Genomic DNA, 24,233 nt, shown 5'->3' with positions numbered 1-24,233 from the left:
TTACCGCAATACAATTTTACTCTACAATAGCCTTACCACAATACAATTTTATAGCAAAATAGCCTTTTAATTTTAATATTTTTTAAAATTACAATTTAATTTTACGGTAAAACAGCCTTTTCGCAACTTAATGTTAAAATAAAGAATGTATGTGGTATTTTACTTTGATTTTTGCAGTAAACAACTGTCTAACAGTGTACAATACAAATAACTTAACACTAAATGGGTAACATTTACATGTCCCAATCATTCACTTTTAATAAAACCATGTTTTTACAACCCCTTCATGTCAAATACTGTTGCGATAAAACCACATGTGAACCTCATGTGACCCCCATGTGTAAGGACATGCCCCCAAACACCAGTAAGTAGTTTTTTTGTGTTTAAAAGAAATCCAGTAGACATCTAAACATAGATACCTTTGCCAAAACAAGGCCACATTTGGACTATTGTTGTCTATTAGCTTGTCACTGTTGGACAAAATGTATAATTCTTTCAGCCAAAAGTCCATTTTTAAATGTCTACTAGATGTATTTTAAACACAAAGATTATTTGATGGGACACGTCAACCTAAAATATTTTTTTTTTTGAAGAAATCAGATGTTGAATGTGCTCAAAATACATAATCAACAGATGTAAATGGGAATGTGTCTCAGTCACCTATATGTAATCTAAATGGACAAACTCATTTATGTCCAATATTTATGTCAACGTGCTCGGCTTGATGAGCATTCAATTGGTTATAGAAAATCTACATTTGTTAAATGTAAGCATTCGGGAAATGATGTATTGTAGATGTAATCTTCTCTGTGTGCTTTATGGATTGCCTTAAAGTGAAAACATCCTTTTTCTGCTGTTTTTAAAATTAATCAAACAACAAAAGATAATGAAATGTTTACTGAACAGCTGCTGTAACTTCAATAATGGTTAACCTTTATTTATTTTATTCAGTGAAGTTTATTTACAATACACTGTTATATTTGATTATATGATTCAGTTTCTGTACCTGAAAAGTACATATTAATGATTTGTTGTTTTTGTTGAAATGACAATGATTATAATTTAAAATAAAAGTACAAATTATGAAAGAAATTGTGTGCACACTCATGTAGTCTAAATGTGTATTAAATTACATAACCAAGAAAGCTTCAGTTACCAGCCTTAATATTGTTATGAGTTTCATATCTGGAAAACATTTTTTTATCAAGTATTGATTATCACATAAATAAAAATCAAATAAAAAAAGCCAAACTGACTGCAAACATGCGTAAAACTTTTCTTTTGCACAACTCGTGTTTGGATTTTTGTAGATTTTTTATTATTCCTACTAATTTCATCAGGCTCTACACCGCTTTTGCGACAACACTCAGTGTAAATACACCACAATTGTAGGTCGCTTTTTTGCAAAAGCATCTGTTAAATTACTAAATGTGATAGATACATGACAATAATTATTTTTTAAATTTACATTTTTTTTAAAGAAAAGTTTTTAAAATTTGTGTTTAAGAAATAATTAATTATTTTTGGTGTGGTCAGAGATCAATTTGGAAAATACTTAATTTTGAGCTCTGAAAAGTCATGTGAAACAAAAACTAATTGCAATGCGACAAAACCCATTTGCTTATGCACATTGAGCGAGCTCATACACAACACACACAAAAAGTGCAATGAATAAGGGGCATGTGGACATAACACAACATCTAAATCAAGTCATTTTAGCATGTCAAAGGCAAATTTCTGCATAGAAAATTCTTTTTTTCTAAACAACAAAAGCGTGGCTAGTGAAAATGCAGACTGGCTAGTATTGTTTAGTATTGTTGGAAATCTACTAGTCACAGTGGCTGGTGATCCAAGAAGTTAATGTCAAGCCATGACTATATGATTAAACGCAAAATAACCTGAGCAAATGAATTTCAAAATGAGTTTCATATCTGGAAAACATTTTTTTATCAAGTATTGATTATCACATAAATAAAAATCAAATAAAAAAAGCCAAACTGACTGCAAACATGCGTAAAACTTTTCTTTTGCACAACTCGTGTTTGGATTTTTGTAGATTTTTTATTATTCCTACTAATTTCATCAGGCTCTACACCGCTTTTGCGACAACACTCAGTGTAAATACACCACAATTGTAGGTCCCTTTTTTGCAAAAGCATCTGTTAAATTACTAAATGTGATGTAAATGAATACATAACCCCAAACGACCTGTAAGGGAAACACTATGGTCTCTGCCTTTGGACCAGACACCTTAAAAACACTTCATATTTAAGGAAAACATGAATTTCTGAAGGCCCCGGTTTACTCATTGATCCATTCATTTTCCTTCATATCAGTCCATTATTTATCTGGGGTCGCCACAGCAAAATGAACCGCCAACTATTCTGGCATATGTTTTACACAGCGGATACCCTTCCAGCCACAACCCATTATTGGGAAATACCCATAAACTCATTAAAACACACGCAGGCATGCACACACACAAACTCTTACACTAAAGCCAATTTAGTTTATTCAATTGCCTTATAGTGCAGGTCTTTGGACTGTCATCTTAAAAAAAACTGAAATGACGCCATTTGTAACAAAATCTGGCCAAAAATAAATTCTTTTTGAATAAATTTGGCATTTCAAAATATTTAGGGTGGATTGAAAACCTTTGAGCAACCATTGGTCCTTTGCGTTTATGCAATTGGTAGGTGTGCTATGTGCCTTGTTTGACGTGCATTTACTTTCACCACTGATTTGTTTTACATTACACGGAGGTCAAACAGAAGAAGAAGAACAACATCAACATGAACAAACTGGAGAGTCAAGTAGCACAGCTTTTATTTACGGAGCTTTTCTGGAAATTTTCTCTCAGAGCCGCCATTGTTGTGTTTAGTAGACTGGTACACACAAGCAACGTGATGCATTTCCACCTCCTAAAGGAGTTCAGGGGTATCTAAATGTTTGAAAACAGTATACAGTCACTCAGCCTTTATAGAATTTCTTTTTACTCTCAAATGAAGAACTAAAAAGTTTGTTCCATTTTGCCTTTAGTGTGCTTCACACAGGTTTTTTTTACCAGTAGGTAGGGCTGGGCGATTTAGCAAAAAAATTAAATCTAGGTTTTTTATAAAGTTTGCCGATTCACGATTTCGATTTCAATTTTTTTTTTTTTTATTGTGTTACTAGTCTTCTCAACACATTACAACAACATGACTGAAGTAACACTCTCTTTAAAAGTAACTTGAAAAATCATCTGGTTAAGGAACATATTTTTAATGGCCATGTCATACAAAAATCGGTCAAGGTGTAAATAAATGTAAAACAAATTCACAAATTAAATAGCGTTGCTGAAGATTTGAATAAGAAATATTTGTGTAAATATTGCAGTTGCAGGAATACAAAGGTATTTTTGCAAGTTTTGCTGAGCCTAGGAAAGATTGGCTGTCAGCTCCGCTTTGACTTTGTCTTCTGATTAAATGACAGGTTGTAATGCTGCTGCCTTTTTCTTAAAAAGATACAGTGGAAGAAAAGGACTGAACATGGAAACTGTAAAGCCTATTTTAACCCAATGTGTGAAGTTGTGGACGTATAGCAGGAGCAAATACAAGCACCAGATGTGTGTCTAATATAAAAATAATATATTGAATCTATTTTGCTTTTTTCCCCTTTTAAATACCGATCATTTGATGCGCTTTGCTCCACTCTCTGTATTATGCTGCCTGATCTGTCTGGTTTTCAACTAGGTCCGCTAAAGGACGTCATGGGGGCGGGTACTTTCATTTTCACTGCTACAGTCCCTCACTTCTACTCAAGTTCAAACCAAAAGATCGGTGCGGTTTTTCACATGGCAGGTTCTTCCGTCCTTCATACATGTTGTGATCGAGTTTATCGACTTGATGAAGGAATATCTTGACAATCCACACAGACGTGCAACAAGTAAAATCCTACATGACTTCACGCTTTAACAGGCAGTCAAGCAGGTCACACACCAGAAGCGCTGCGACACGGCGCGGACATGACAGTTTAAACTATCACACACCAAACGCGCACATTCACATGATATTTAACATGAAACTAATCAGATGGCGCTCTGTGGGCCGGCTGAAATGAGAACTGCTTTGTGAATCGTGGCTGGGCGGCGCCGGTGTGTGTATAGAAACCTGTTTAGAATTCTATAATCCATGGCGTGGTGCTGTGCGTCGCGTCGCCGAGAGGTGCTTCTGGTGTGCTTCCTGCTTCATACAGAGAGTGAACCCAAGCGCATTGGTGCCATTATAATGTATTAAATATATATTTGATTTGATTCAAAATTAAATCGTCTTAAAACGTAAATTCGAATTAATCGAAAAAAATCGGAAAAAATCGCCAAGCCCTACCTGTAGGACACACGCTTTCCTCCCCATACGCACCAGACACTTTCTACCAAACTTTTAGTTAACAAGAACTCAGTAGTGATACTATTGAAAATATGTCATCTACATATTTCTGCTCTCTGATAATTGAAAGAGCTTAATTTATCCACATTGTGGTTTTGGATTGAAGCATCTGCTAAACAAATAAGCGTTGATGTTACGTGGCTTGTAAGTGAACAGTAAAGCAAGCAAGGGAAAGTTCTACTTGAAACATGGATCTAGGTGGTCTTTGTGGCTAATTTGAAAGAATTGGCTCAAGTTTACACACACAATTTTTTGATTGAATTTACCAATTTTATAAGTGGTTGTAAACAATGTGTCTGGGCTAAATTTAAACAAACAAATTAGGTTGAACATTGCTAAACTTAATTAGTTTGTTTTAATTCAGCCCATATAAATTGTTTGCAAGCACTTAACTTAAAAAAAAAAAAAAAAAGTGAATCCAATAATTATTATTTACAGTGTAAAACTACCTCTGGATGTGGTTGAAAGTAAAAGCTCGAAGCATTTTATACCCTATTTACACCTGTATTTGGTGGTATTTAACCAGGTGTATAGTAAATGGCCTTGTGAAATGTAGCCAAAATGATTCACAAACAACACAAAAACCGAGAGATAAAGAGACCCCGGAGCAGGCTAATTATTCACCAGACTGCAGATGCTAACTAAACATTCTTCATGTTGACTTATTTACCCGTGTTGGAATATACAGGAGTAATGTCCCATTTTGGCCAAGAAGAGGAAAATATATGCTTATATATGATCAACGCACTGCAATGCAAAGTATCTCCATATTTCTCCCATCCAAATGGAGTTTAATGCATTCTGTTAATCTTGTAAGGGTATACATGTGTAATAAAGATGTTTTATTGATGTTGCAGCAGTTTTCTGGCATCTTCTCTCAGAGGTGGTATGAATCATGCCCTCAATAAGGAAGTGGAAAAAGGGCTGTGGGTTTGTTTTCAATTATGCGTTTCAATTCCACAACCTGATGTTCTTTTAAAGCCTCCCTATTATGCTGCATAAGAGGTTCCTAATTTTGTTTTAGAGGTCTCCCAAGAGTCTGCATTCATCCAAGGTATACTATAATCATATAATAATTTTTTTACAGAAACACCTCACAAAAAAAAAAAAAAAATTACAGTGGCAGATAAAGTATCTGAAATGGTTGGTTCAAGGCTCTGGTTTCTCTTAAATCTACATTTTCTAGAACCTACTATGCGCCGATTGGTCAGATAGCCCAGTCAGTCATTCATAAGCATGTGTTGGAACAAAATGCTCATTATCATTTTTGTTCATTCCAGTGCTAAACAACAAAAAATATTAATGGTAAAGTCACAATATGCATGATTTTTTATTTAAAGGTATATGTTATATATTTTGTGTTACATATTTTGCTGACGTATGTACTTGCACTAAAAAAAAATGACTGTAATTTTAACAGTGAAAAAAACTGTAAAAATGCAACAGTAAAAATCCGTAACCTGGTTAACAGACGTTTCTGTAATATATATATGTGTAGTGTTAGTACTTTAAAACACTGGTGTGTGGAAACTATAAATTAATGAATATGATAGTTTACCATATATTGTAAAAACCTATCTTCAGTTTATACCGTATTTTTAATGGTAAAGTTCTGGCACCCACAGCTGTCATTTTATTACTGTAAATTTTATGGAATTCTTTAAGTGTACTCTAAAAAAATTACTAATTCCAACAGTTATTTATTTTTTTAAATGCTACAGTATAAATTCCTAACCTGGTTTACAGTATGCTCCCTTAATATATATGATTTGTAGTTATTAATTTAAAACACTTGTGTGTAATACTATAAAGTAATGAAATATGGTAGTTTAACGTAAAAATTTTAGACTTTTTTTTACAGTTTCTACTGAATTTTAATGGTAAAGTTCTGGCAAGCACAGCTGCCATTTTCTAGCATAAATTTATAGAGAAAATTTGAACAGTGTAAATGACTAATTTAAAATGGTAAAGAAAAGTATAACCCAGTTAACAGTTTCTATAATATATTATGATGTGTAATCTTTGATATATATGATCTGCCATCTTTTACTGTAAATCTTATGGATTTTTAACAGTGTATATACACTGAAAAAATGATTATTTTAACAGTAAATAAATAGTAATAATGCTACAGTGAAAATAAAATGTAGAGACTCATTTACAGTTTCTACTGTATTTTTAATGGTAAAGTTCTGGCTACCACCGCTTTCCTTTTTTACTGTATATTTTATTTTTAAAAAATAACAGTATAAAAAATGACTCTAATTTCAAATGGTAAAAAAAAAGTAAAATGCTACAGTAGAAATCCATAAGCCGGCTGTCATTACATTTTGTAATATATATGATGTGTAGTGTTAGTAATTTAAAACACTGGTGTGTAATACTATAAAGTAATGAAATATGGTAGTTTACCGTAAAATTTTTAGACTTATTTACAGTTTCTACTGAATTTTAATGGTAAAATTCTGGCAAGCACAGCTGCCATTTTCTAGCGTACATTTATAGAGAAAATTCTAACAGTGTAAATGACTAATTGCAAATGGTAAAATAGTGTAACCCAGTTAACAGTTTCTATAACATATTATAATGTGTAATCTTTGATATATATGATCTGCCGTCTTTTACTGTAAATTTTATGAATTTTTCAACTGTACATACAATGAAAATAATATTTATTTTAACAGTAAATAAATAGTAATAATGTTACAGTAAAAATAAAATGTAGAGACTCATTTACAGTTTCTGCTGTAATTTTAATGGTAAAGTTCTGGCTACCACTGTTTCCTTTTTTTACTGTATATCTTTTTTAAAAAATGAACAGTGTAAAAAATGACTGTAATTTCAAATGGTAAAAAAATGCCACAGTAGAAATCTATAAGCTGGCTAACAGTACATTTTGTAAAGTATATGATGTGTAGTGTTAGTAATTTAAAACACTGGTGTGTAATGCTATAAATTAATGAAATATGGTAGTTTACCGTAAAATGTAGAAAATTATTTACAGTTTCTACCGTATTTTTAATGGAACTTTAGACAAGTTCTAACAAGCATATATATATGGTTTGCCATCTTTTACTGTAAATTTTATGGATTTTTAAACAGTGTACATACAATAAAAAATGATTCATTTTAACGATAAAATTATTTTTGTTAAAAATGCTACAGTAAAAACCTGTATCCTGGTTAACAGTTCATTTCCGTAACATACATTCTGTGTAGTGTTAGTATTTTAAAACACTGGTGTCCATTACTATAAATAAACAAAATACAGTAGCTTACCATAAAACTGAGAAAATTGCATACGGTTTCTACTAAATTTTTAGTGGTAAAGTTCTGGCAAACACAACTTCTGTTTTTTCACGGTAAATGTTAATACATATTATGTTATTCCAAGTGTTTCAAAGAATGTTCAAATCTAGTAAAAATAAGCTGTTTTAACTAGTGACTCGGTTCTACAGAACAATGAAGATGGCAACTCCCATGATTCCATACTCAGCCATGACATCATCCAACCATGCGTTTGTTTGTTGTGAATATGTGCCCTCTAGTGGCAAGAATTACATACCCTGCCTTTAATGTATCTATTTAAGACAGAGGCTGCATGATTCTTAGGAAGTACATACAAAATGAAGTGATTTTGCAGCTCAATCGTGATAGGTAAAACTTTTAGTAAAATATTAGTAAAAATATTAGGTATTCAACATTTAATTTATTCTTGTTTGCAGATAGCACTATGTTGCATGAGTTATTCTTCGAGAACTTAAGACTCAAAAAATCTCTAATTCAGGCTGATATAATCTATATTATCTGTATGCTAGACTCAGTTCTGTCAGGCTCTACAGGGGTGAGACTATGATTTCTAATGCAATACTTTGCCTGTATGAGGCTCTCAGCAGTCTTCAGTTCTGAAACCGTAGCCACTCAATCGATAGCAAAGGAGATGACGCTGATCTGGCTGGCATCAGTATCTCTATTCTGTGGGAAAGCAAAGACTTTCAATTCCACCCCTGATCTTAGCTGCCGCTTTTTTTTCAGATCCGTTGGCAGCATTCAGCGCAAGATGTACAAGCGGCAGCATCTGTCAACCCCCTGACTGCAAAATGTGGCTCACTTCAAACAGCTCGTACTGATGAAAGCTGTTACCTGACTGAACTTTGAGTCAAAGAACAAGACATTTAGCAAAGCCAGCTTATCAGTTGCTTCCTTTTTTTTGTTTGTCTCTCATCCTATTAAACATTGCCTCTAGGAGAGAAAAACCCTGTAAACAATCTATCTGAATGCTATTTTCAAAGCACGCCGACACAAAACAACAACAAGAGAATTTCACACTGCCAAGACATGAATGAACAGATCCATAAGGTCAACAACAAAGTGAAAGATAATTTGTTTTTTTGTTCTTTGATAAAACATGTTTTTAACTCAAACTGAGCAATAAAAGCAAATAATTAAAACATAATTCAAAAAAATTAGAGCTGGGCAAAGATTAATTGTGGTTAATTGCATTAAAAAGGTTTGTATTTTCGTAAAATACAGCCAGGAGGAAATAAATATTGAACATGCCATGTTTTTTCCTAGGAATAATATTTCTAAAGAAGCTGTGAACATGGAATTGAACCAGATTTTGGTAAAAACCTAAGCAATACACACATAAAAAAGACAAACAAATATGAAAAATGTGTAATAACAATTGAATGATACAAAAGGAAAGTACTGAACTACTGAAACGTATTTAATACTTTATATAAAAGGCTTTTTTGTTGATGGCAGCTAAAAAACGCCTCTCATATGGGGAAGGAAGTCACATGCATTGCTCAGATATGAGTTTTTCACAGACTTCATCAGAGTGTAAAAATCTTGATGGTTCTGAGGGTCTCCTCTATCAAATCTGATCTTTAATTTGTATTCTCTATTGGACTCAAGTCAGGTGATTGGCTGGGCCATTCTACAGCTTGGTTTTCTTTCCCTAATAACATTTGAGAGTTTGCTTGGCTGTGTTTTGGATCATTGTTCTGCTAAAATGTCCACCCTGGATTAATCTTCATCATTCTGCTAATGTAGATGTTGGACTGAAGCAGCTAATATTCATTCAAAATGACAAAGGGCAGAGAGTTGCTGAAGAGCTACTGAGAGATTTCAGCTGCTGTCTGGGTGTTCACTGCCTTTCTACACCTCCTTTTCGTCATTTCATTTCATTACACATAACTTAATGTGTAAACTAGTTAGATTTGTTTTCTTTGCATATATGGATTTCTTTAGTTGTTACCAACATCCAGTTAAAATTTCAACTCAATGGCACCTTTAGAAATATGTTTTTAGAGAAAAACGGTGACATGTTCAATACTTATTTCCCCCGCTGTACGTGTGCATGGTGTATATTTATTATGTTTTGTATAAATACACACACGCAAGCATACATTTAACAAAATGCTTGTTTATATTTAGATAAGCAAGCACAAATATATGTGTATATTGATAAAAATTATACATTATTTACAAATCTATGTAAATATTGTATTTTTGTATGTGTATTTACACTCGATTTTTGTGCTTTGTTCAAGCTACTTATTTAAAATACGCAGAACCAACACAATTCTTGAATGATGTCACATTCACCGCTTAAGTATAAACCAGGCTTTAGAGTTCTCGTAAACCGTTGATCAAACTCTCATCTTCATTCCAAAACATTTTTATTTAAGCTATACTCAGCTAAAAATAAATAAATCCGTCATCGCCAAGGAAAGTAAATAAAAGGATTATGCAAGTGCACAGACTGTGGTGTTATTCCTGTACGAGATTTAGTCTTTCTTATTCCTGTAGTACGATAAGCAGATAATTTTATATTTTCCAAATGATGTTTAACAGAGCAAGGAAATTTTCACAGTACGTCTGATACATTTTTTTTTCTTCTGGAGAATGTCTTTTTTGTTTTATTTCGGATAGAGTAAAAACAGTTTTTATTATTTTAAAAACTATTTTAGGGACAAAATTATTAGCCTCTGTAAGCAAATTTTTTTTTCTAAAGTCTAAAGTCTACAGAACAAAACCATCATAATACAATAGCTTGCCTAATTACCCTAACCTGCCTAGTTAACCTAATTAACCTAGTTAAGCCTTTAAATATCACTTTAAGCTATGTCTGTGTCTTGAAAAATATGTAGTCAAATATTATTTACTGTCATCATGGCAAAGATAAAATAAAGAGTTATTAAAACTATTATGTTATAAATTAAAATGATAATTTTTCAGGTGAGATTCGAACACGAACGGCAGAGTTGAATCACAATGTGCTAACCACTAGTCCACAATGGCGCTATTACAATGGGAATAAAAATTAAGTATTGACCTGTAACCTGTGAGTGATGGCTTAATCTTTTTCTCTCCTTTTTAGATAGCTGATCAAGTTATGTCAGATTTATTAATGTAGTGAATCATCTGTTTTTCATTGAGCAGGTGTATTATTCATTAATATTAATTATTCAAATTCTTATATTCACTAAGGTGCCGATGTTTGGGGTCGAATCATGATAGTTACATCATCATTAACGTTAGTTAACCTGCAGGCTGCATTTTGCTCATGGGGCTGCGAGAAAATAAATAAAAAGAGCAGCGAGCGGCAAAATAATAAATAAAAAGAGTGAAGCTATAGTCAAATAAATAAATAGATGAAAAAAAGTGTGACTGCTGAGATTGCAAGCAGCTAGGGACACCAGCCCTCACGGCCAAAAAACAGATCGGCCCACCGGGAATTCTCCCGGTCCTCCCGATTAGCCAATACGGGCCTGTGTGTGTGTGTGTATATATATATATATATATATATATATATATATATATATATATATATATATATATATATATATATATATATATATATATGTAAAAATACACACACATACACACATATTATTATGTAACTAAACATTTTTATTTTGTATGCAATTAATTGAAAACAATCTTTGTCCAACACTATTCAAAAGCGATCTAAACATTGCATACCGACACTACTACAAAGAAATGTCAACAGCACAAACACAATCTAACAGCAGATGCACTTATAGCTAATGGCTGCGTTGTGCTGCTGAGTCTCAGTATTCTGCATTGGCTGGTAAGGCAACTTCTAAGAGCCCAGACATCGATCTGGCAAGATAATTTGCCATTGATTGCTCTGGTTGGGGGATGCTGTGAAGCAGTTTATTACCCATACTGCAGCAAGGGAGGCAGCACAATAATAGGTGCAGTGTGTCCAGAGCATAACTGGAACTCCATCATCTACTGCACATGGCTTTTCTCCAACCGCATACACTCAGATCAAACACTGAATTACAGAACTTATGCAATCTTACCATCCCAAAAAACAACATATAGAAAAGGGAAAATATCTAATAACAATAAAAAAATCTGTCTCATTTGAATAAATTGTTACTGCTTGCTGGACATTTAAATGATTGGTTCCATTTAGCAGGAAATTCCACTGGAAGTTTAAACAGTAGAGGTAAACATTAATGCCTTCATCTTATTCATGTTGCTCGAACCACAGGTCATTTAATTCACTGTTTAATGTGTTAACATTTGGGGTTCAAAATAACAAGTACTATTCAAGTGGTCAGCATGTATGATATGCCTTCATTCCTTCATGTTGTCACAAGATAATGTGATTAAGTTAACTTAATCATTTTTAAACATTAAAGTTGATTGAACATAAAACAGTCAAGTTGTTCCAAAAAACCTTAATAAATATGTTGTTTTGACTCATTTTGTATAAGAAGTTTCAACAAACAGCAATAGTAATTTTTTTGAGTGTGTTTACTATATTCGAAAGGTCTTTGTGTTTTTGTATGTATTGTTTTGTATTCGTAATTTTAATGTAATATTCATCAATAAAATGTTCTTTAATAAATTTACCTTAAAGTAATTTTATGTTTTATCAATTTAGTAGCTAATTCCAACTAATTTACACGAGTTCAGTTGTATGAAAACGTACAATTTTTTAAAGGAGTTGTGGCACAAAACCACACCCAAAACCCCAATTGTCATTGGGGGATGAGCAAATCGCACTAAAATGCAAAGGTGGGTAGTAAAGAGTTACATTTACATGAGTAAAATTGTTGGATAACATGTATTTTTTGAGTACATTTAAATATGTGTACTTTTACTCGAGTAAATTATTAGAGAAATATCAGTACTCTTAATTCGATACATTTAGAGGCGTTCCTCCGTTACTGTCCAGTGATAATAAATATCATCCATATGACTTGTTTGCAAATATACCACATAGGAGAGGTTGTGAGGTTGCTATAGAGACACGTCACCTGCTTTCGGTTAGAGCTCGCGCGCTGAAGTTGGAATAAAGGCTGAAGTTTAGAGAGACGTGCAAGTTTATACTGCTGTCCCATCATGTCGCCATCTGCGGTTCCAAGAAGGATGGTCACGCTGTCTGTGCAGTGAGTTTATCGGACCAGATCACCCGGCCTCAACTTCAGTCTATATTTTTACTCCAAGATGTCAATAAGAATAGTTTCATAATGCGGTGCACACATCGAACTGACATGCAACATATACATGAATGACAGCTCCACCTGAAAAAACACGTTGTGGTACGTATATATATATATATATATATATATATATATATATATATATATATATATATATATATATATATATATATATATATATATATATATATATAGGCATGGGCCTTTTCATATATGTGTAATGAAAAGTAACTAGTAACTATTTACTTGAGTAATTTTTTCATCAGATACTTTTTTACTTTTACTTGAGTAACTTTTAACATTGTTACTTGTACTTTTACTCGAGTATAGATTTTGGATACTCTACCCACCTCTGCTAAAATATACAAATGAGTTTGCACAAATTCATATAAATTATCCACTAAATCAAAAATGGCAAATTGGCATAAGATAGCGTTGACCATGTTCTTTGATGAAATTAACACTGTTGTATGGTGGTTCTAAATGGTCAAGACAACTTTACAAATGCTGGCTACTGATGAAAGAAATTGGAAAAAAATACATCTAAACTGATCTGATTTTTTTTTTATGGTAAATGAAAGTTTTGGAGGCCATGTGTACATATGATTGACACAATGTGAGGTCGATCTGATGGCAATTTGGTACTCTGTGTTCAAACATTATTTTTAACTAAAAATAATTTCCACAGTTTTCCAGACCACACAAAGTATCAGTTGGCTGAGTGTATTCAATTAATGGCTTATTTCTAGTAGACTTGGATTGTATTGCTAAAGATCACCAAAGTGATTCTTTTCAATTGCTTTTGTTGTTCTATCATATTGGTTCCTGAAAAGGCTCTTTGTCTTGTAGCCATGGGCAGTGATGGATGGAAGTAGGGACATCAACACATGCACTCAGTGGGGGTAATAAACACAGACAGCTGGAGCTTTGTGATCAAACTTATCCAACTTAAAGGATTAGTTCACCCCAAAAAATGAATTTTCTGTTATTAATTACTAACCCTCATGCTGTACTAATCCACTGAAACATTAGTTCATCTACGAAACACAACAGAAGACATTTTAGGTGAAATCTGAGAGCTCTCTTATCCTCCATAGACAGCAAGGTTTCTGTATTCAGAAACACATCCTCAAAACAGACCTATAAAAAATGTCTCATATTACAAAGCTTTGAGAATACGTTAGTACACAAATACACAAAAATAACTTTTTTTTCAAGGTTAGCAATGTTAACATTTTAATAGCAATGTTTCAATCCACCTGTTTTTATGCTCATTTTGGATTTGCATATGAAAAAACAGTTGATGGAAACGACAAGATGCGCATATGTTATAAATATGTGGATTAAACATATGCACATAACTGAGTAAGATAAACTTTTTACTCAATGAGAAAATATGCACATAATCTATGATGAAAACACTGTAATTAAAAAAAAATTCATGTGATTTTGTTTTAAGAGATCATGTGAATGTGTGTGAAGGGAAAAACCAGCAAGTTAAACACACAGTAAAACATCTGGTGTTGTTTTTTGTCATTTTAAAATGCCTAAACCCTTTCAGTATAAGTGTTATTATCTTTTTAATGACCTCCAGAACTGTCAAGAGCATCTGTGCTCCGCGTCTAACACCTTCAAACACCACCACGCATTCACTGCATGAGGACATTTGTATTTTGAGGCACAAGTCATTTATTAAATAAAGAAAAAAAATCCACGCAGCTTGCCTTACCGTTTTCACTTTTGATATTTAGTGGCAGTTAATTAAGTGATGATTTAGTTCCCATTGGATGGAAACGCTGCTTTATTCACACGTCTTTTATGCGATATTCATGTTTTGTGCATAAATTAAATTCACATCTTCGAATGGAAACAGCTACTGTCACTATAGAGTGGAGGAACTGTGACGTGACCTTGGCCAATTGGCCAACTGGTTCCCTCAATAAAATCCCCATAGGATTTTCCCATAGGCTTTTTGAAGATTGCAAGTAATAAGTTCTGTGTTGTACACATTTTTTCCTGCCGTATAATCCTCACACAAAAATATAACTTTTATCACTTTTGGATCTTGCAAATGCAAGAACTGAAAAACTAACATTAAGCTATAAATGAAATACAGTGCTTTCGCGGCGCATGCTTGTTATGTCAGCACCACCCTGTTAACGACAACTTTATATGGTCCATGGCAATGTTTGGTAACACTTTACAATAAGGTTCATTAGTTAATGCATTTACTAACATGAACTAATCATGAACAACACATGTACAGCATTTATTAATCATAATTGAACATTTACTTATGCATTATTAACAACCAAGTCCATGCTTGTTAACATTAGTTAATGCACCATGAGTTAACATGAACTAACAATAAAAAACTGTATTTTCATTAACTAACGTTAACTAACACGAACAAATACAGTAGTAGATGTATTGTTCATTGTTTGCTCATGTTAGTTAATGCATTAATTAACATTAACTAATGAACCTTATTGTAAAGTGTGACCCAATGTTTTATATAAGTGCCTACATAATATTATCATAAGACATATTTAAATAAGTGTATCGCGTGCGTGCATAGACAGTTAACCTTGATGAGGCACGTTTGACAGGTCTAACAAATGCCAAAAAGTCCCATCATGGATGGAGAACAACATTCAGTATTATTTTTTTATTACAAAGTACAACAAAAAGCAGCCTATACAGTCACATATGCAGTACATTTTAAGGAGGAGTGTAAATATTGCGGTTATGATAGAGTTAAATGTGTTCAGATGAAGAAAAAAAACAGCGAAAATTAATTTGATCACGTTAAAACGACGTTATTCAATATATTTTTTATTTTTACGAATTTATTTACACATTTTTTTCATTACTGAGAGCAGGAAAGAGACATGATGCACTGGTAAGCAGCATCTCCCTAAAATAGTTTTTAATAAAATAAATGATCAACAAATTAATCTGTCATGACAGTCTCTACAAGTGAAGGTATAATCTACCCACAACATGAATTTCCAATTAGAAAAATATTACAAACTATAAAATGCTACTTATGAAAACACTTAAATAATAGACAAATCCAAATGTCCAACACAAGCCGGCTGCATTCTGGACCAGTTCAGCTCGATGACGTATTATGTCTCAGACACTTGATAGCTAAACCGTCTTTTTAAAGAAGCCTAATCAATTAAAAATAAATCAAGAATGGAATGTAGCTGATGTGTCATAGATTAAAACATGAAAGAATTTTGAGTTTGTGGTAGCCACAAACCTTATTTAAACAATTTAACTGAAATCCCTTTAAAAAACCCATTGACTTGAAACTGAAACTGCTAAAATGCTAACTCACTTCTGTATTTTTGCATACAAATTGACGTCATAGTTCCTTCACTCTATAGGGCACACATTCATGTGTCAAGTTTGGCTCCACCTCTTGCATATTACCTCACATTCACTTGTGCGCCCTATACTGACACTGAGGAGGAAAAAAAAGTTAAACAAAGGCATTATTTTTGTATTATGTGTGCACAAAAATACTCTCTGAGCATTAGAATATATACTGATCGAACCACTGACGTCATATGGTCTGTTTTGAGGATGTTTTTGGCATTTTTCTGTGCTTTGAACATCTTGCTGTCTATGCAGGAAGAGTGAGCTCTCAGATTCCTCCTAACATATCTTAATTTGTATTCTGAAGACGAATGAGTCTCGGGGGCTTGAAACAAATTAAACATTGGTAGTTCACCCAAAAATGAAAATGAAGTTGAACACGATATAAATGACTAAAAATAATGCTGTAATAAAGACAGACAGGCTTGTTTTGATACTCCTTTTTGTAATATTGTGTCATGTCAAAGCCTAATGAAAGCCGAAATCTGACAAATTCTCTAGGCCTCAATCACAACTAACACACAGCAGAGCGAAAGGAGAATCGCATCACCATCTGGGGAAATCCGGCTCGTTTTTCCAATCTAACTCTAAGTACCTTAATGATTAGAGCATGTCATGAATGCTCACAGACAGCTCCCTCAGTGCAGTAAATTCAATGTGCACAAGCCTCCTGGATGGATGAGACTCTCAGCTGCTTTAAACATATAGAATTTACTCCAACTGTTGCTTCCATTGCTACAAGATTGGATTAGAGTGAAATGCATGAGAGCTGATCTGCATTCAGTCTGTGCAGTTTTTTCATGAAGTGTGTTAGAGTACTAAGAGCGCTATATCTTTTACTGACAAAAGACCTGCATTACGCAAATTACCAACCAAATGAATATCTAAAAGCAAAAAGATGAGTTTGTGAAGGCAGTCAGAATGGTGTGGAAATCTGAAATCAGAACTTTCTACTGAATGGTTGATATATTAACCCTTTCACGCACTAGTTTTAAATACTCCAGCTGACCCTTCTGCGTGAGTTTTTTTTGTGACCGTTACCAAAGACTATAGAATACACAAGACATGTACAAGATGTTAGAGCTGAATCTTTTCCCAAACCCAATGGAACCCGACAGGTTCGGGTGGGTTCGCCATTCATTTCTATCATTTTAGATGGGGTTCATATGATGCATTTCGATTAGCATGAGAAAGTAATCAAATCATTTGTTACAACAATAAAATTCATCCCTGCAAGGGTGAAACAATTAATGAAGGAGATATCAAAAAAAAAATTGATTTTTGACTGCGGCCAGGCCAGAAAATAACGGTAATTCTAGCCGCCAAGGTAATTCGGTGGTCGCTCATACACTGCGTATTACGGTAGATCGCTAACCAGCAATGTACAGCAAGCTGACAAGGAAGATGAGGAGGTCACTCGCTACATTGAAACCGCTGTCATGGAAAATGAAATGGATGTTCTTGGCTAGTAGAAGATAAACAATCTTACCCAAAACGTGCTAAATTAGCCAGAACAGTATCCATCCAGACCAATAGCAGCTGCAATGAAAGAGTGTTCAGTGCTGCTCAGTAAGCACAGAACTGCGCTTAAGCCATCTACAGTGGATTCAATAATGTTCCTCCACAAAAATTAGCCTAATCTTGGTGATTAAAGGATTTTTAAATTATAACTAAATATTAATTAAACCATAAAATCATAATGTAGACAGAGTATATAGGCTAATATTGGCATTATTCTTTTATTGTTCAGCTTCACGGTCACCTTAATGCCAGATTGTGAAGAGAAGTGGCGAAAGAAATCCAGCAGAGCCTTTAAGTTAATTTCGTTAATGCCAATTATATAATAAATAAATAGTCAATTTATAATTTATTTTAACTTAATTTGTTAAGAAAGACGTATTTAGTCGGTGTGTTGGCCAATTTAAAGATGTATGTAGGCCTATTTAGAGTGCTGAGATGTTACAAAGGACTTATTTTATTTCTTTGTTCCAACTTGTTAGGCTTATAGCCTACGTTTGTCATGAATAAATGACACACATAAACGCATAAAAAACACATATAAATGACTCTTTCTTGAAAAAAGGCAAAAGAGCTGTGTGCATGTGCACATTTCAATAATGTTGGGCTATAAATGGGGTCGGGCTTTTAAAAAGCTCTCCATAAAAATGTACTTGTCGGGCTCGGGCCGAATTTTGTCAAGCTTGGACCCTATTGGACCTAACTTTTATGACCCGATTACAGCTCAGTATTACACAGTAATCTGTGTGAAACGAACGCGAGGTACAGTCCGTCCTTTTAAACACACATCACATGACGGCAGCAACTACTTGAACGCCTACAAACATGTAAACAAAGAGTCACTGTCATTTCTGGAGGAGATTCACCAAGACCAAGTTGGGGATTATTTTCGAAGACCAGCGCAAACAGTTTTAGAGAATTTGATGTTTCCTCATTCAGACAGAATGGCCGAGCATACTGCTCAAGAGGTGTTTCAATGAAAGCTGCCGAGTGAAATGACTTGCCTTAAAGGGACTTCGCCGATACTTAGAATCTATTGCGTTCTAAAATTCCCATAGTGACAGGTCAAGTTTATCATGTGTGCCACCAGCCCCAATGATCTATGTATACCTCGTATACTTTTTCTTTTTTCCCTTTTCTGTAAAAATTTTGAAATTATGTGTTCCTATTGCCCAGTGCCACCCAAGATTGGGGAAAAATGAAACATGCTATACTTTCTGCGATGTCGCAAACATGGTATCGGATGTCATGAACCATGCCACATTACATGAGAACATGTATCACGATGCCCATTTGTAGTTTACTCCCCACGACAAATGGGGAAACCATGTCGAAATAGTGTGATCTGACCAGGGCTTTAAAATCCATTGCGATCTAAAGTTTTCATAGCGACGCGTCAAGTTTATTATGACCCAGCAGCAAAAATGATCTATGGATTTGTTGTATTATGTTTCTATTTGCCCTTTTCTGTAAACATTGACTAATGCTCTGATTATATTGTGAAGATTGTGAAATTTCTGATACTCCAATTATAAATTATGTGATAGAACCTATATTTTGTCTTTTAATAAGCTTTATAATGATTGTATTATTTGTTAATGATGGGTAAGGAACACCACCATTGTTGCTAGAAGGGATACAGCTGCGCTTGGAAGTTAATGATAATTATTTATTAAATTACACATTAACTTTATTTAATTAGCTACATGGGATACCATGGAGTATACTCACATCAATATAGAATAATCTAATGAAATTATACTTTATATTTAATTATATTTTAATTATATTTTTATATATGTTTTATATTTTTATATTTAATTATATTTTCTAAAAATTCTATCATATTTTATTTTTAATTATATTATATTTTCTGTGAGGGTTGGGTTTAGGGTTGAGGTAGGTGTAGACGCTAAAAAAGTACGATGAATGCGTAATTTAATAAATGATATAAATAATTCTAGTTAACTTTCGATCACAGCTGTATCCCTTCGAGCAACAACTGCAGGAAAGATCCAAGCTGCTAAATTTACGTCATGTTTATTTATAATTTTCTGCCGAAATACATAAAGGTAAGCAATTGTTAATCTGGAATAGAGAAAATATTATAGTAACTCAGTGTGTATCTTTCGTGAAAAAAGCACGTCAATTAAAAAATAATTATTATTGCCATCTTCATAGACGTCCATGTGTATTTTAATCTAAAATGGTATGTTTTGCTTGTAGTTACGTGTATTTAAATGTCTGAAACCTAAAATAAATGTTATTTGTTTGAAAGGATGCATAAATTGTAGTTTATTGCAAGCACTGCAAACCTCTTGCTGTGCCTCAGTGGGTGCAGTCAGATTTAAATTTTAGCAGTTGATGGCGTGTGCTCTGAACGTTCGAATCACACCAGTGTGATTGTACACTTCAGGGACCGAACAATGCTAATCACACCAGTGTGATCGTAAACGTCAAAGGGTTAAAATAACTAAAGCAAAGACGTGCAAGTGTCAGGAACATGCTGAATGTTGTAGATTATCATTTTGACTTCTGCTGAGCTTCCTGTTGTGACAGATTGGTATGAGGGTTAGAGTTGAAAGCTGATTATATTTCATAAAAATCAAATGCATTTTCCCATTTTAGGTACAGGTATGAAGAAATCAGTGCTTGGACCACTGGATCCAGTGTTTACAGCACTTTCCCTAATATGGTGTGACATTCATCAATTCCACCTGCCACACAGAATTTGGAGTTTGCTGAAGCGGCCAGCTGAGGATGAGAATTTAAGACAAATCTGGAGAAAGACAAGGAAAAGAAATGAAAGGGATGAAAAGAAAGACACGGCTCATGACTATGAGCTGCCAGGGAGCTTCAGTCCAGGAGAAAAATCTTCCAGCCACCAGGATCGCCCATACTAATGGGCCAAACAGAGAAAACAGATTAATCCTGCAGCCATTAATAATTCCTGCAACTGTTCCCTCCGAGGCAATTAATCACCTCCCCTCTCTGTCAGCGCAAGAGCCTGGGGCTAAGCACAGATCCAGGGCTACTGCTGGAGCCACGACTAAACTCATTCTCAATCACCACCATACTCACTCAGCTCCCCAGAGCAATGTAGGCATCATGAACAAAACCTACCCAGATAATGTTAAAAACAAAACATCACTGTCCGTCTGTATGTATGGATATACAGACATAAGATTATGTATCAGGCCCTTCGTTGTTATATATATTAACTTCAGCTTTGTCCCTTTATTAATCAGGGGTTGCCTCAGTGGAATGAAATGCCAAATTATCACTTATTCAGCATATATTTTACACAGCGGATGCCCTTCCAGCTGCAACCCATCACTTGGAAACACCCATACACTCACACTCATGCACTATGGCCAATTTAGTTTACTCAATTCATGTATAGTACATGTCTTTGGACTTGTGGGGGAAACCGGAGCATTCAGTCTCTGCTTCCGATCGTCTTTTGTCCAGTCTGGCGCCTCATACATGATGCGTCTTCTTTGGCGGTGGTTGGTTGGCACTCACCAATACCACAATGTGTTGCCAAGGTAAACAGGAATATGTAGGCTAGACTGCAGCCAAAATTAATTAATTTACCAAGTAATGGACAATAGAAAATTTATTTATTGCCCCACACTGAATATTACAATGGTTCCATTGTTAGACACTTGTAAATATGGCATTATAACAATATCAATTTATTAAATATGTATATTTATGAAACCCATGTGATACTACAATATCATGTTAAAAATAAATAGTACATCATACCATGTAAACCACCACAATAAATTATGGCCCTTTGTTGTGCTCTTTGTACATTGTATTTATTTAGGGGCAAAACATCTGGGTTTTATGTTTATTTTTCTTTCCTTTGTGTGTGTGTTTGCATGGCACTCCGATGTATTAAAAAATTTTTTTTTACAATACATATGACTGTACAATAGTACTATTGTTAAACATTTGTAAACTTGGCATTACAACAATACCAACTGATCCAAATAATTAATATATTCATATTTAGGAAGCCAGTGCAATACTACACTCAGAAATAAAGGTGCGCGAGCTGTCACTGGGGTGGTACCTTGTCAAAAGGTAAAAATTTGTACCTAAAAGGTCCATATTTATACCTCAGGGGTACATATTACAAAGACCAAACGTGTTCCTCTTAAAATGTTAGGTACTAATATATACATTTGGAACCCAATATAAACGTTTTAAGTACAAACATGTACCTTCTCAAAAGGTACCACCCCAGTGACAGCTCACATACCTTTATTTCTGAGAGTGTACAACATTACGTAAAAAAATATTGTACTGAGTAAATCATGTGTAAACTAATCACAATAACCTAATTTTCTGTGTCATGAGTCAGGTGTTGGCATTACAGAACATATATGCAAGTTAAGTATGCATGCTCTAAGATTATGTCTTAGGGTGCTTTCACACCTAGACTTTTGTTTCGGAACCCGTTTAGTTTGCACAGTTAGCACGGTTTGTTTGTCATATGTGAAACCAGCAATCACGCTCGGATCTGCGCCAAAACAATCAGTCCGAGATCACCTGAATGAGGTGGTCTCGGCTTGATTGAAACAAACTCAGGAGTGGATCACTTGTAGTGAGAAAGCGATGCAATCTGAGCCCAGCTATATAACAGTGTATCATGGATATGTAATAAGCAGATATACATCTTTATGAAGAGAGAATTATGAATAGGGCAGGAGGTCATTCCTACCAGTAAATCTGTTTCATGTAAAAGCCTATAATGCATAGGCCAACTGGTATGTATGAGAAAGTCTTACCTCATTTATACTTGGTGACGATGTGTATAGGTGAAAAGCGCAGCTTTTCGCTAATGATGCCTTTATTTATCATAATAATAAATTAAAATAAGGACGCATGACAGCTAAGCGGGACTCGGCAAAATAAACCCTGAAACTCTGACTAATATGAGGAGAGTTTACTTGCATGTGACTTGTTTTAGTTCTTTTGGTTCGTTTAGAAACTTTGCCATGTGAAAGCGAACTGCACCAAGAACAAAGTGCAACATTGTTTTGTAACAAATGAATCGATTCATAGGTGTGAAAGCACCCTTAGGCCCTTTGTTGTTCTCCTTGTACATTGTATTCTTTTATGGGCAAAGCATGTCTGAGTTTTTATGTTTATTTTTTTGCTCCTTTTTGTGTTTGTGTGTGTGTGTGTGTGTTTGCATGGCACTCCAAGGTATTGATGAATAATTTTCACAATATTTATGATATTACAATTGTACTGTTATTGTTTAAGCCAGGTGTAAGCCAGGTGTTGGCATCACAGAAAATACACTTACTGGCCACATTATTAGGTACAACCTATTAGTACCAGTTTGGATCCCCTTTTGCCTCCAGAACTGTCTTAATCTGGTAAAGAATCAACAAGGTACTAGAAATATTCCTCAGAGATTTTGGTCCATATTGACATGATAGCATCACGCAGTTGCTGCAAATTTGTCAGCTGCACATCCATGATGTGAATCTCTCGTTCCACCACATCCCAAAGTTGTTCTATTTTATTGAGCTCTGGTGACTGTGGAGGCCATTTGTGGACAGTGAACGCACTGTCATATTCAAGAAACCAGCCTGAGATGATTCGAGCTTTATGACATGGTGCGTTTTCCTGCTGGAAGTAGCCATCAGAGAAGATGGGTACACTGTGGTCATAAAGCAATGGACATGGTCAGCAACAATGCTCAGATAGGCTGTGGCGTTGACATGACAAAGAAAATATCCACCACCACCACCTCTAGCTTGATCCATTGATACAAGGCAGGATGGATCCATGCTTTTATGTTGTTGACGGTAAATTCTGACCCTACCATCCAAATGTGGCAGCAGAAATCGAGACTCATTAGACTAGGCAAAGTACTTCCAATCTTCTATTATCCAATTTTGGTGAGCGTGTGTGAATTGTAGTTTTCTGTTTTTAGCTGATAGGAGTGGCATGCATTGCTTTGCTGCCATGTGATTGGCTGATAAGAAACTTGCGCTAAATAGCAGTTGGACAGGTGTACCTAATAAAGTGGCCAGTGAGTATATGCAAATTAAGTATTGAGTGATCTAAGCTTCTGTTTTAGGATATTCATAGTTTTATTAATGCTCCCTTTATATCCCTTTTATGATACCACGTCTCCACATGATCTCATTGTCAGACCATTGTCAAAGTATTATAATTAGGCACAAGCAATGTTTTAGGCTTACAATGTAGCTGTAGTTTGTTGACAAACAAAGACCTACCATGTTATTAGCATGGCTTTCTCATGTCCAAAATGACCATTCATGCAGAAGAAAAACCACTAAACCAAAACAGATTGCATTTTAAAGCAATATCTACTGTTATACTGTTATCTTTTTTATATGAATACAGCCAGTTGGTCTGT

At 34.4% G+C, this 24,233-nt stretch overlaps 1 protein-coding gene and 1 long non-coding RNA gene across 2 annotated transcripts in view; one reads left to right on the top strand and one right to left on the bottom strand.

Annotated features, from left to right (window-relative positions):
• The window catches only part of trip4 (thyroid hormone receptor interactor 4), a 149,063-nt gene that overhangs the window by 1,483 nt on the left and 123,347 nt on the right, over positions 1-24,233 (bottom strand).
• LOC147843255 (uncharacterized) lies at positions 104-7,435 on the top strand. The gene is made up of 3 exons (XR_015496430.1): positions 104-1,392; positions 2,139-3,066; positions 4,359-7,435. It is a non-coding gene; the product is annotated as an uncharacterized LOC147843255 (long non-coding RNA).

Source organism: Danio rerio, chromosome 7 (genome assembly GCF_052040795.2).
Source record: "Danio rerio strain M-AB ecotype USA chromosome 7, GRCz13ab, whole genome shotgun sequence".
In the NCBI taxonomy this organism is placed as follows: Eukaryota; Metazoa; Chordata; class Actinopteri; order Cypriniformes; family Danionidae; genus Danio; species Danio rerio.
Note: the sequence above shows the minus strand (reverse complement) of the source record. Positions and strands in the feature narration are given on the sequence as shown.